We start from the raw sequence: 13,753 nt of genomic DNA on the forward strand, positions 1-13,753 counted from the left end.
TGAAACTTGGATGAAGGTCAGGGGTCAGACATGTCAACCAGGACCAAGAGAACTTTCAATCATATTTGTCCTAGACCTTTGGCCTTTGTCTGTGGCTTACGATGTCTTTGCATCCCTTGATGTGGAGATCTGGGTTCTGGGGTGTCTATGCTTAAGAAAATAATAGGATGAGTACATATACACTTCAAACATTGTCTTTTACAACCAGGAGGTAGCCAATTTATTTAAAGCACTGATGAATAAGAGGGAACATTTGACTCATCCTTATCTTTACCGTTAGGATGATGATAATACTTGGAACTAAGGAGCATTAAAATAAACCATGCGATAGTGGATCCATCTGATTAGCTTCATTAGTAGAATGGTGAGATTTATTGGCACTAATTAAATGTTTGATTTGGCACAAATATTAATTGTTAATATGCAGAAGGTAATATAAGGAAATACTTTAAATATAGCAGACGAGAGTGTTATAGGGTAGATCAGTGGGGGAAAACGTTAACAAAGCTTATTCTTATAACATTAAGTTGTCACACAGTACGTTTGTGCAATAAAATGCATTCAAGAGAGCAGACATCATGGTATGCACACCCTATGTGGTGTTTCTCCATATTGTTAGAGGGGAACTTGGTAACTAGAGTGAAGTCATAAATTGTGCAATCATTCTGGAATTTGCATTCACTTAAAGAAAGATTTTCAATGTTCTGGCTGGCTTTTACTTTTTTTTGGACCCCACGATTCCTACCTCATTGCCTTGGTGTGCATTTACATAGCATTGTTCAGCTATGCGGGGTGTTTCCCCTGCCCCCCACTTGTTAGTTTCCTGTGCAATGCAAAGTGAAGCTTAGATGAGGCATGAAGGCGGGATAATATTAGCCAGTCACAATTAGGTCAAGGGATATGAGCAAGCTGAGCTGCCACTTCATGCTATTTACAGCTTTCCTCTCTAAAGGGTTCTGATCTCTGTGGGTTTGGCAATGCAGAGAGCAGAGGGAGAGGGAGGTCATCTTCCCAGTTCCTATTTTGGAGAGAATAACAGGCACAGCAGCCACAGCCAAGAGTAACAGTTATGTAGCACACAATGGAAATGCTTTTCCAGCCATTATCTCATTTAATCCCTTCAATACCTGGGAGGAAGGTGATATCATTGCATTTGACAGATGAGGACAAGGAGAAGCAGGAGAGTTAGGTAATGAGCTCAAACTTGCACTGAATGAAAGCTGCTGAATGAAAGCGTCACAGTTGAAACTCAGATTCCTCCTCCATTCAGCCTCTGCTTTTGTTGCTGCACTCAGCTGCTTTCTTAAAAGCAAGGTTTCTGGAAGGTAGGGATGAAATGGGAAGCACTGGTTACACAATTCTTTCTGCACACGTCACATTCTCTTTTCACTGCATTTCCCTCTTGCTTCCCCAATGGGGCCGGCCCAAAAGAGACACTTGTTGTCAGCTAGTCTTCTAAAATGGACTTTATAAAGCTATTCTTCCAAATTCTAAACTCAGAGGCTCATCTTTTCCCATTGAGCAAATTATCAAGGTAATCACTTAGATGGGATGTCCTCTGAACAAATCTTATTTCTGACTTTTGGGTATAAAAGACCCATTATCATTTATATGCATCTCCACCTTTCTCTATGGGTCTGATCCAGTGGTTTTAACATTGGTATGACTACAACTCATGCAGTGGTGAATCACTTAGTGTTCTTTGGTTGCTAACAGAAATCTTCTCTCGTTCCTATAAGCAGCAAGGATTTGGGCAGTTCTCAGAACTAGAGGGAGGCCTGTAGAACAGGGATAGAAAAAGGAGAGGAACAAGCAGTTCTAGGGGTGTAGGTAGGAGGAACTAATTTTATTTTCTCTCTAGACTCAAATAACTATACTTGAAATAATTATCTAAAGTAGTCAGAATTCTAAGCTGGGCCTCAAGATTCCCACTTTCTATGTATTAGTCAGAGCTCATAGTAAGAGCTCAGCTGATTACATTGGTTCAGAGAAGCAGAACCAATAGGAGAAAGATGGATAGATAAATAGGTAGAGATTTATTATGAGAGATTGGTTCAGATAATTATGGAGGCTAAGAAATTCCACAAAGCTGTTTGTGGTACCGGACTAAAGGGGTTTGTTTGCCCACATGCAACAAAAAACAATTAGATGAGAATAAGAATTTGCAGCCAAGAAAGGGAAGATTTACTTATTTATTTTAAAATATATTTTATTGATTTTAGAGAGGAAGGAGAGAGAGATAGAAACATCAATGATGAGAGAGTATCATTGATTGGCTGCTTCCTGTACGCCCCCTACTGGGGATCGAGCCCGCAACCCAGGCATGTGCCCTTGGCTGGATCCTGGGACCCCTCAATCTGCAGGCCAACACTCTATCCATTGAGCCAAACCAGCTAGGGCAGGAAGGATTTATTAATTGAGGAAGTGGCCCACCCCTGGAATCACAGGTGAGCCAATGCTCAAAGACCAGGCTTCCCCATGGTTTCCAGGGGATGAGTTATATAGGGGACTAAGGGAGTTAAAGTCATGGTCCAGATCGTGGTCTCTACTGATTGGCTGCTGCTAGTGCAGGGTAGCTGATCATTCATCTGGTCCTGATATCTGCCAGGGCGTCACTTCATTTGGCTTCACAAGGATGTGGTCAGTGGGGTCATTCTAGAGCTAAAGCACAACTGAGGCCCAGATGCTTTCTTTAATGTGATTGAAACTCTGTCTCTGTGACCAACAGACATAAGGCTTTGTTCCTAAGGTTATTTGATGCCGACCAGAACCTCACTGTTCTGAGGGCTTAATGATTGAGGGAGTGGATGTGCAACGGAGAAGGAGGCAGGTGCGTCAGGGTGCTGGATGAGGAGAGTTTGAATGAAAAGGAAAGAAAGGAGAAAAAGTCATATGAAAGAAATAAAGTTTCTGTGTGGTTGGTTACATTTGCAAGGAAAGCTGGATGTAGTTCTAGTTTAAACCCAAAGGCTCAATAACCAGCAGCTCCGATGTCCAAGGGCAGGAGAAGATGGACGTTTCAGCTCAACAGAGAGCAAATTCAGCCTTGTTCAGTGGTTTTGTTCTATTCAGGGACTCAATGGATTGGGTGATGCGCACCCTCATTGATATGCCCAGAAATAATGTTTACCAGCTATCTGAGCATCCTTTAACCAGTCAAGTTGGCATAAAATTAACCATCACAACCCAGTATACACATCCTGTGTAACCCCCACCCCTAGAGTGTGGGCGGAACTATGAATACCATGAGGTATTAGTTCTGCGATCAGGTTACTAATCAGTTACTTTGAATTCATCAGGAATGAGGGTTACCCTAGGTTTGCAATGTAATCAGCTGAGCTCTTAAAAGAGGGCTGGGAACTTCCTAGGGTGAGAGATTCTATGAGAGATTCTCTTTCTAACCTTAAAGCTGAAAAGTGCCATAAACCAGGCCATGTGGCAGGGAGCTGTGGACACTTCCAGAAACTGAGAGTGACCCTGACCAATAGCCATCCGGAGAGTGGGACCTCAGTTGCAAGGAGCTGAATTCTGCCATCAAGCAGCCAGCTTGGAAGAGTCCCAAAGCCTCATGATAGCCCCAGCCAGCACCTTGATTTCAGCCGAGAGAGCCTGAGCAGAGAAGCCAGCCATACTGGATTTCTACCTACAGAACCTTTGAGATGAGAAATGAATATTGAAGCTGGTAAATTTGTGGTGATTTGTTACAGAGCAATATAAAATGAACATATACCATCTATATACTGATGACTCTAAAATTTATGTTTCCAGTCCAGACCTCTACCCTCAACTTCAGTGTGATATCCTACCCCCTACTTGATGTCTCTGCTTGGATATCTAATAGATATCACTAGCTTAACATGCTTCAAACGGAGTTTCTCATCTTTTCTTCCTCCCTACTCACTCTGCCTGTAGCCCTTTTATGTCGAAAATGACAACTCTTCACTTACAGTTGCTTAACTCAAAAACTTTGAGTCGTGTTTCATGTTTGATCCATCAATTTGAAACTTTGGCTCTAGGTTCAAAATATTTCCAGAATTAACCACTTCTCACTTATGCCTCTGCTCTCACTCTGATATATGCCACCAGTGTGTTTCACAAGGAATAATGAAATAGCTTCTAACTGGCCTCCCAGATTTCACTGTGGCTCTCTAACAGTCTATTTTCAACACACCAACCACAGTGATGTTAAAAAAAGATCAGGCCACGCATCAATGGCTCTCTGGTAGATGGAGTTATTAGTCCCCATTTTCTGTCCCTCTCTTTGACATATGACTTTGCAGTCCCTCTCACTGGAGGTGAAGTAGGCTGCCCCATTGGTTGATTTCAGTTTGGCTGTGTACTTGCTTTGAGCGAGCAGACACAAGTGGGGAGAGATGTGCAGAAGTGACAATGTCTCAGTGCTGAGTTTGGGCCTTAAACATTATGTTTTTCCACTTGCCCTCTGCACATCCATTGCTGTGAGGACATGTCCTAGCTAGCACGATTTCTCAAGGAGGTTTACAGACACCTCACACAGATAAGGACCCAACCTGCCACGTAATGCTGTCCAGTTGAGCTCAGCACAGATTTGGTGGTTCTAAGCTGACCTGTAGCAAGATAAAGGCTTATAGTATGCCACAGAGAGTCTGTGGTTATTTCTTCCCAAGCAATAGCTGATAGAGGCAGGCTCAGAAGAGAAGTCACATGCTTCCTACAAGTGTCTGCATGTCCTATGGCAGCAATAGCCCTCCTTCTTCCCTCTCCTTCTCACCAACTGTGCTCCAGTTGCATTGGCCTCTTTGCTTGTCTTTGATCTTTCAAGGCCACTTCTACTCAGGCCTTTGCATTTGTTTCCTCTGCCTGGAAGTGTCTTTCTTTGAAAAGTCTGATTTGCTCACTCAGTGCCTTAGGGTTTTTAGTCAAATGTTGTCTTCTCAGCCAGAGCTGAGGTGTTTGCAGTTGTAACTGCATCCATTTTCCATGACTGTCTCCCTGCCTTGGTTTATTTTTCTCTACATATTTTATTTTTTATTATTACCCTTTCCCTCTGAAGTGTACGTTTCATGAGGGTATTGATTTTTTTCTGATTTGTTCACTCCTGAATCCATGGTTCTTGGGATGGTGCTCAACAATGGTTACTAAATAAATACAGGCATAAATGATTCATTTCTGATAGTTTTTATGGGGAACCACATTTCTCTTCTCCTCTCTCTCTCTCTTCTTCTTCTTCTTCTTCTTCTTCTTCTTCTTCTTCTTCTTCTTCTTCTTCTTCTTCTTTTCTCTCTCTCTCTCTCTCTCTCTCTCTCTCTCTCTCTTCCTCACCTCATTTTGTATCATTCTGCTTAAGAACCAATGTCTCCAGAGGGACTAGGCCTGGCTTGGATGTCAGTCCCACTGCTTGGCCAGGCCAGAGCAGGACACCTTTACTCATAATGCTCCAGTCGGTTGGGGAATTCCCACAAGGGAACTGGGCATGCTGTGGCCTAAACAAGGGGGGGATGATGAAACCAAGGAACAGAGAGGCCCCTGCCTTGAGTTGCCCATGCTCATCCTCACATCATATGCTAAGCTGCCATCTCAGAGGGTCTGCAGCTCACACTTTGAGAAACAGGTGCTGTAAAACACCTCTGAAAAGGCTTGAGAATCTCAAAGAATGATGGGGAAATTTGGGTCTCTTCTTGTGCAAGGGGAAAAGGAAACCATTAAAAAATTTTTTTATTATCTAAAGTTTTACATAAGTCTCCTTTTCCCCCAATTGACCACACCCCCCTCAGCCATTCCCACCCTGGGAAAGCCCCCACCACCTCAGTGTCTGTGTCCATTGGTTATGCTAATATGCATGCATACAAGTCCTTTGGTTGCTCTCTAACCTCCCCCCCCTGCCATTTGACTCTGGATCTATTCTTGTTCATCAAATTATGTTGATCATTATATCCCACATATGAGTGAGATCATGTGATATTTATCTTTCTCTTACTGGCTTATTTTGCTTAGCATAATGCTCTCCAGTTCCATCTATGCCTTTGCAAATGGTAAAGTTCCTCCTTTTTTATAGCAGCATAGTATTCCATTGTGTAGATGTACCACAGTTTTTTAATCCACTCATTTGCTGATGGGCACTTAGGCTGTTTCCAAATCTTAGCTATTATAAATTGTGCTGTTATGAATATAGGGGTACATATATCCTTTCTGATTGGTGTTTCTGGTTTCTTGGGATATAGTCTAGAAGTGGGATTACTGGGTCAAATGGGAGTTCCATTTTTAATTTTTTGAGGAAACTCCATACTGTTTTCCACAGTGGCTGTACCAGTCTGCATTCCCACCAGCAGTGCAGGAGGGTTCCTTTTTCTCCACATCCTCGCCAGCACTTGTTGTTTGCTGATTTGTTGATGATAGCCATTCTGACATGTGTGAGATGGTATCTCATTGATTTGTATCTCTCGGATGATTAGTGACTTTGAGCATGTTTTCATATATCTCTGGGCCTTCTGTATGTCCTTTTTCGAAAAGTGTCTATTTAGATCCTTTGCCCATTTTTTGATTGGATCGTTTATCTTCCTTTTGTTAAGTTGTATGAGTTCTCTGTAAATTTTGAGGATTAAACCCTTATCAGAAATACCAGGAAACCATTTTTGAACTCCTTTGAGAAAATGAGCCCTAGGCCCTGGAGAAGGGGGCAAATACAAAAGAGGAGATGTCCTCAGGAATTTTCAAGAGTCTGGGACTGAGCTTCACCATCTGTCTGGTCTTTCCCACCTGAGCTGCTGTCTCCCAGCCTCAGGGGACCAGTGGGCTTCAACACCTCCATCCTGGTTAGCAGGTCAGAGGTGAAAGGTGGCTTCCATCTACTGCCAGGGCTGCAGTGTGGGGAATATTTTCTTGCCGAGCTGGGCTATAATCCCAGCAGCATTTTCCCACCGCTGTCCATGGTGTGACGTCGCTGTGACTACAGTGCACTTTCGCTGCATTGGGCACAGAACAGGCTACTGTGGGTTGGCCCCAGGACCTGACCGCACCACGTAAATGTGGGAAAGAGCATTCTAAGCGACAGACACCGAGGAGCTGACCCATTTTTGGAAAGCAGATTGTATGCAAGCTGGAATTTGTCTAGAAAAAGAAAATTACAGTCTTTCCAAGTAAAGCGACTCAGCATTTAATAGCTTGCTGAGACTGACTTCCTTCCTTAATAACTTCTGGGCCATTTTGATGCAAATATTAATTTGGGACTTGTCCATCATGAAGTTGAAATATGGTCTTTGATTTGTACAATAAGAAACACTTGCCCTTATGTTCCAGGCCTTGTTACTAGCACCATTCAATTATCCATCTTTAACATTTTCTGTTTAATGAGAATAAATATACTTCTTATCTAGATAGTTCATGAAAAAATTGATTAAGGAGGTGAATTATGTGAATAATTGTGAGCCCTTTGGAGATAGTTTTTATTTAAATTAATTCACTTATTTTGCATTTTGATAATGTGTTTATTGACCTGTTGTCATCCTACCTACTGCTATTAATTTAAGGCATGTAACGTTTTACTTATAATTTTAACACCGTAGGCATTTCCAAGTCCTGGAAATCAGGTTTGAAGGGTCAGAGTAATAACAATACTAGTTATTACATTTGAGTAATAACAATACTATGATAGTAAGAATAATAATAATGATAATAAGAATAATAATAAGAAATGATAGTAAGAATAATAATAATCATAATAATCTTAGAAGCAACCATTTTTGAGAATTTATTATGTACTATGGAAAGTGCTAGGCACATATGTTATTTAAGCTTTCACATATCTGATTCTTCTTATATCAGTCAAATGGAGGTTCATTCAGATGAATGTTGATCTGAATCCCCTCTCTGCCACTTAACTGGCTGTGTGATATTGGGCCAGCTACTTAACCTCTCTGTAAAGTGGAGATAGTGATCCCTATTTCACAGGATCTTTGTGAAACTAAAATTAAATGCAATGATATATATAAAAGACTAGGCATGGAGTCAAATAACCATCTCTTAATAGACAGTGGCTCTTAATAATGATAATAAATTTATCACCTGCTACATTTGGTCAAGCTCTTTATCTCTGTGAATACTCAAAGAGGAGTTGAATGAATAGGGAAAACTTTTATCCCTCAGGGCTCAAGGAGACAATACATGGATTTTGATTTTGATTGATCATCACAATTTGCTAACCATTAATAAACATGAAGATTAGGGGCCCTTCCAGGACTCTGCCCTTAAATACATCCCCAAATCTAAGAAGAACAGATCATCAGTTCTTTCTTCTGAACACTTTATTACCTTTTCACTGAGGTTTCAGTCTTGGAGCTGTGCAAACACCATCAATAAAAAGCAGAATTCATAGGCAGTGGGGGTTGGGAAGAAGGAAAAACACCCAATAAGAATGACCTTGTCCAAGACAGTTGTTATAAATACTGGAGAATGAAAGGGACAAATCAGCATCATAATCTATGGGAGCAGAAGGCATGGTGATGATTTTCCCAAAGAAATACATCTATTTTGGGATTCCAAGTGGTTTACTACTTTCTGTACCATGGGAGCCAACACAGTTGTGATTTTCTGATGCATTGTCCCTCGAGTCATTTTACTTAAACAAAAACAAACCAAAAAAATGGAGATAAAGAAAGATAGGAGTCATGCAAGGCAAGAAGGAAAAACAATGAGAAAAAAGAAAACAAAAGAGAAAAAAGAGGTAAGGGAGGGGAAAGAAAAGGAGAGCAGAGGAAGGTGAGAATCAATCAGTTTACTGAGGTTTAGAGTTAAAATATAACTTCACTTTGTTATAATTAAGTAAAGTAAATTTAAAAATATTCTGATTATTTCAGCATTATTAAAAGTATCAGTTCAACATTTGAGTGTTCGTTTGATCTGTAAGCATCCTATTTACCTAATTACAAGTGTTTGTTAAGTGCTTATTGTGTGTCTAACTTGGCCAGGTGCTGGGGTGACAAATAGGGTTATCAATGCGTCAGTGTTTCTCCCTCAGTGCCTGTGATGTAGCTGGGAATATAAAACAATTAGAAGGTTAGATACTCTATAATTACCAGTAAGAAGCAAAATTCATAGGCAGGTATAGGCTTCTAGAAAGAAAAAAGAGCGGCACAGTCAAATACCTTTGGAAAGTCCTGCAACCTGCCTTTTCTAAGAGAATCACCATGTGTATTAGAGCGGCCAAGTTTCCCTCTTTTATTAAAGGAACTGACTTAGCTCAGGTTCCCTTAAAGGCAGAGGTAGCCGAAGCTCTGTGCAGGGAGTTTACAATATTGGAATGTGAACCTAGACAGCAGCAGCAAGGGGAGAAGGGGAGTGAGGAAGGAAGGAAGGAGAGGAAGCATGTGTTACTGAGTCTGAGTCAGCCATCTTGAAGGGAACCTGGTGCTCAAGTTTATGGGGCTTTGTGTTGGAAAATGAAACACAACATGGGGAAGCAGGGCAAAAAGCAGAGAAGCAGAGAGCAAAATCTTGAGAACCATTATTTTCATTTATTACTGCAGCCTTAGCAAATATGTCTCAGAATTATCCACCTAGAACAGGCGTCCTCAAACTACGGCCCGCGGGCCACATGTGGGTGTTTTTGCCGTTTTGTTTTTTTACTTCAAAATAAGATATGTGCAGTGTGCATAGGAATTTGTTCATAGTTTTTTTTTAAACTACAGTCTGGCCCTCCAACGGTCTGAGGGACAGTGAACTGGCCCCCTGTTTAAAAAGTTTGAGGGAGAGCTCATGAACCACCTTGGTCAAGGGCCACCTCCAAGTGGGTTGATTCCCTGTACCTCTGGGTTGCACATAAATGATTGACAAGTGGCTCCCATGGGAGAATCGTACTATACAGCAGTGACTAGAAGAAGCAGTGGGCCCGCGAGAATTTGGAGTGGTGCTCAAGGGCTAGCCAATACAGACACTTATTGAAGCTTTAAACATTCTTCTTATCTGTGATCTCGTGGAATTATCATTCTGCCCAATACAGTTTGGTAAATGCAGGAGCGTTTTCTTTGATACTTTTCTTTGAGTTGGTCCAACTTTAGACATGATTCTCTCCAGGGGCTCAAATAAGGTTTCTCAACTCACTTTCTCAGCTTTTGTCCTGCTTTGCTATGTTTTGGTTTTATTTTCCAGCAGGCTTCTTTCCCACATGGTAGAAAAGATGGACCATGGAAACTAGTTCCCTTGTCCCACCCCCTCTTCTGTGTACTCCTAGCCACACAATTAGACTATTTTCCCCAGCCTCACTTGCAATTAGATGTGCACATGTTGGATTTTGGCTATTGAAAGGCGGGCAAACCTGAAGCATGCCACCCTCCTTCACGAACCTTCACTCTCTCTCTTACTCTCCTCAGCTGTCAGTAGACAGCAGGGGATCCTGCAAGGACTCCATGGCCCAGGGATGGACGGAGCCTGAGTTCCTGATTCACCACATCTAAGGTCACCTGCCAAATTATCACAGTGGACTGATAGGGGCGCAAGAAAAGAAGTGCCTGTAGTATTCAGCCACTGCAATGTTGGTGTTTGTTCCAGCAGTTAGCCTGATACACCTCTCATGATCATATATCCATATCAGTTCTTGAAAAAATTCACATTCTCTCAACTTGGGTCATTTGACCATCCACAGGACTAATCAGAGGTTCCAGGGGACAGGGAAGGGAGGCAGAAACACTTGATCCCCACCAAAAACACATGGATTGGGAGCAGGATAGTTTATAAAATGAAGAGAGATAGGACAGAAGAAAAAGATACCATGGAAGTTTTGACAGGAGCTACAGTAGCATCTCATTCCAGACTTGGCTTTACTCTACTGTACTGTCTGCGTGGCCCTGGGTATGCCACTCATCCATTCTGAGCTTTGGGTATTTCCTTGGTACAATGTGAAAAATGGGTTAGATGGCTTCGGATTTCTTTTTCAACTTTGAGCTTATTTGGTAATAAAATGATAAAAGTTTTAAGTAGGCAGATTCTACTCTTTCCTATGTGGCTTGAGTGGCCCTGCATAAGGCGCTTCTGCCCCTCCCCCCCTTTTACAAGTATCAAGGGAAACCTGGGCTGCCACTGCAGTGGGTTCCAGCATCCTTGGCATTGGAGTGGGTTCCAGCATCCTTGGCATTGGAGTGGGTTCCAGCATCCTTGGCATTGCTTTCTCCTGTGCCAGTTAACCCAGAGGTTCAGGGTCACCCACATGCAGTGAAGGCAGAAAACACAGGCAGCCCTTCTGATGGTTTTGCACCTGCAGAGGCAGAGTAAGTACCAGGGCGAGAGCTATCTCCCTGCAAGCTGACCTCCCTGGTGGTCCTTTCTCAAAGATCTGGATCTTCCTTCCTAAACAGAGGAGGGAAATAACGATCCTGCCCATTGATAGATATTAAGTCAAGAAGGGGATTGAATACAGAGTTGAAAAATGGCGGAGGTGGGTCAATTCAGTGGCACGCAGCCATTGTGAAGTGGCCACGTGGGCAGAACTGAGGACAGAGGGATGTGGTGAGAAAACGTGGAAGCACAGAGAACATTCCCAGGAGCATGTGGAGTGCCCTGAATGGTGCAAGGCGGTAAGAAAGAACTTTTCTAAAGATTTACAGGGAAAATAGCAAAGGACAAAAATAAAGTGATAATCACACACTGAGTCACTTGGGAGGCAACTGTAAGTTCCCAGCCGCCACTGTAAGAACACGTCAGAATGTATCAATAGAGGAAAGGGGGGTAAAGAATTGGGAAAGATGGCCTGCCCTGTAGATTTTGGACTTACCAGTTTAGATGATTCTGTGAGCCAATTTCTTAAAATAAATTTCTCTCTCTAATCAATATAGATAGTAAATAATAAATCAATAAATACATAAATAAGTAAGTAAAATAATGCAATCCAGGGCCTCCAGCATCTGATGAGTACCACTGCCTGGATATGGGCCTGGCGAGTATTGGCAGTGACACAGAGGGTGGTTGGAGCCCAACTAACAGCTTTGAGAATATGACAGGAAACATGCTTTGTCAGAGAGGGCAGTTTTCTGTGGGGGGGTCGGCAGTGAGGCACTCTCAGAGAGCCACATGGTTCAGGGGGCCTCACCGAGAGCAGGTAGGGCAGGGAAGCCTGTCTGTGACACAGGCACATGGGGTCACCTCTGGGGACACCCCTACTAATGAGCAGGCAGGACTTTGAGACAGGCTGGGCTGGAAATAATGTCAGGGGAAGTGACAGTTGAGAAGATACAGCCAGTGCTGTTTTGTTTTGTGATATTTAACTCCGAGACTGAGGTAGGGGAACTGGAGGTGGAGATATTTGATAGATAGTTTGATTTATGTGTAATTTAATGACCCGGTGGCCTCAAAACAGTGCACAGGTAAAGACAGGCTATCTGCTTGCAGCCTGATTCAGAGGTAACAGCACCAGTGCTGCAAAGGGATGACTGTACCCACCGATGGCCTTTCTCTCCCTGTTCCCACCCCTCCGAGCACTTAAAGAGCCGCTGATGCTGCCAAGTGAACACATCTAACTTTTTTTTAAAAAAATATATTTTATTGATTTTTTATAGAGAGGAAGAGAGAGGGATAGAAAGCCAGAAACATCGATGAGAGAGAAACATCGATCAGCCGCCTCCTGCACACCCCCCACCGGGGATGTGCCCACAACTAATGTACATGCCCTTGACCGGAATCGAACCCGGGACTTTCAGTCCGCAGGCCGACGCTCTATTCACTGAGCCAAACCGGTTTCGGCCACATCTAACTTTTAATGGACAAAAACAAGAGGCACATCGCCTCCCTCATTATTTGGAAGTTGGATTCTTTCTTAGGAAAGGTCAGAGGGAAGAGGAAAATCCTGCTAGGAAGACACCCGGGTTTGCTGATTTGAAGAGGAGCTTGAAGAGAAGTTTCTTTTTATAGATGTTGGTTTGGAGTGGGTTCCAGCAGCCATCACAGGTATCCATCCAATGTCCTCAGTAGCCTTGCTGCTGGCCTTAAGGGAGAGCTTTGGCGGCCTCCACTCCTGGGCTATGTTGCTGACCCAACCTGAAATCCTCCTTTAGGTCGAGTCAGCAGCATATCCCATGTCTTTCGGGTGACAGGTTTTTTATATAAGACCATAAAGCAAAAGGCCCTTTCTGCATAGTGTCGAGTTGCCCAGAGGCTATGACCAGTGTTTGGACTGTGGTAAAAATGTTTAAGAGATATTGCTAAAAAGTGCTGAGTAATGCAAAACTTGGCTTAGTCACTCCTCGAGTGTTTGTGAGGAGCATATAAGACCATGGGTGGTTGAGAATAAAATGTGTTGCCTTTCATACATTGGGTACCTCAAGTGAAAATAAATCCCTTTAAACATTTTAATTTCAATTAACTTCATATTATAAGGCACACACATATACAGAGACACACATTTTTTTTTGTCTTGCTTTACTTTCTCTATAGATGTAGGTCTCTAAACCCAATGTTATAGAAGCATGTAAAACTTTTTCTTAAAAATTATTCAATCTAAATATAAAAATCTCAAAAAAGGCTGTGTGAACATATAGCTAACCAAATAGGTCTGATCTTTACTGTTCTGGCCTTTGATTGTTTGTTTGTATTGACTTTTGGATAGTAATTCTAGGTCACTGGTTCCCTACTATCCTCCTCCTTCCCTCCCCCACCCCATACACACACACACACACACACACACACACACTGATATTACTCATAGCTAACCCTCCCATCAGTCATGGCCGCTCCCTCTGGATGCTTCATGGACTCCAACAGCCTCATTTCTCATGTACTGATCTCAGACACC

Source organism: Eptesicus fuscus, chromosome 11 (assembly GCF_027574615.1).
Source record: "Eptesicus fuscus isolate TK198812 chromosome 11, DD_ASM_mEF_20220401, whole genome shotgun sequence".
NCBI classification, from domain to species: Eukaryota; Metazoa; Chordata; class Mammalia; order Chiroptera; family Vespertilionidae; genus Eptesicus; species Eptesicus fuscus.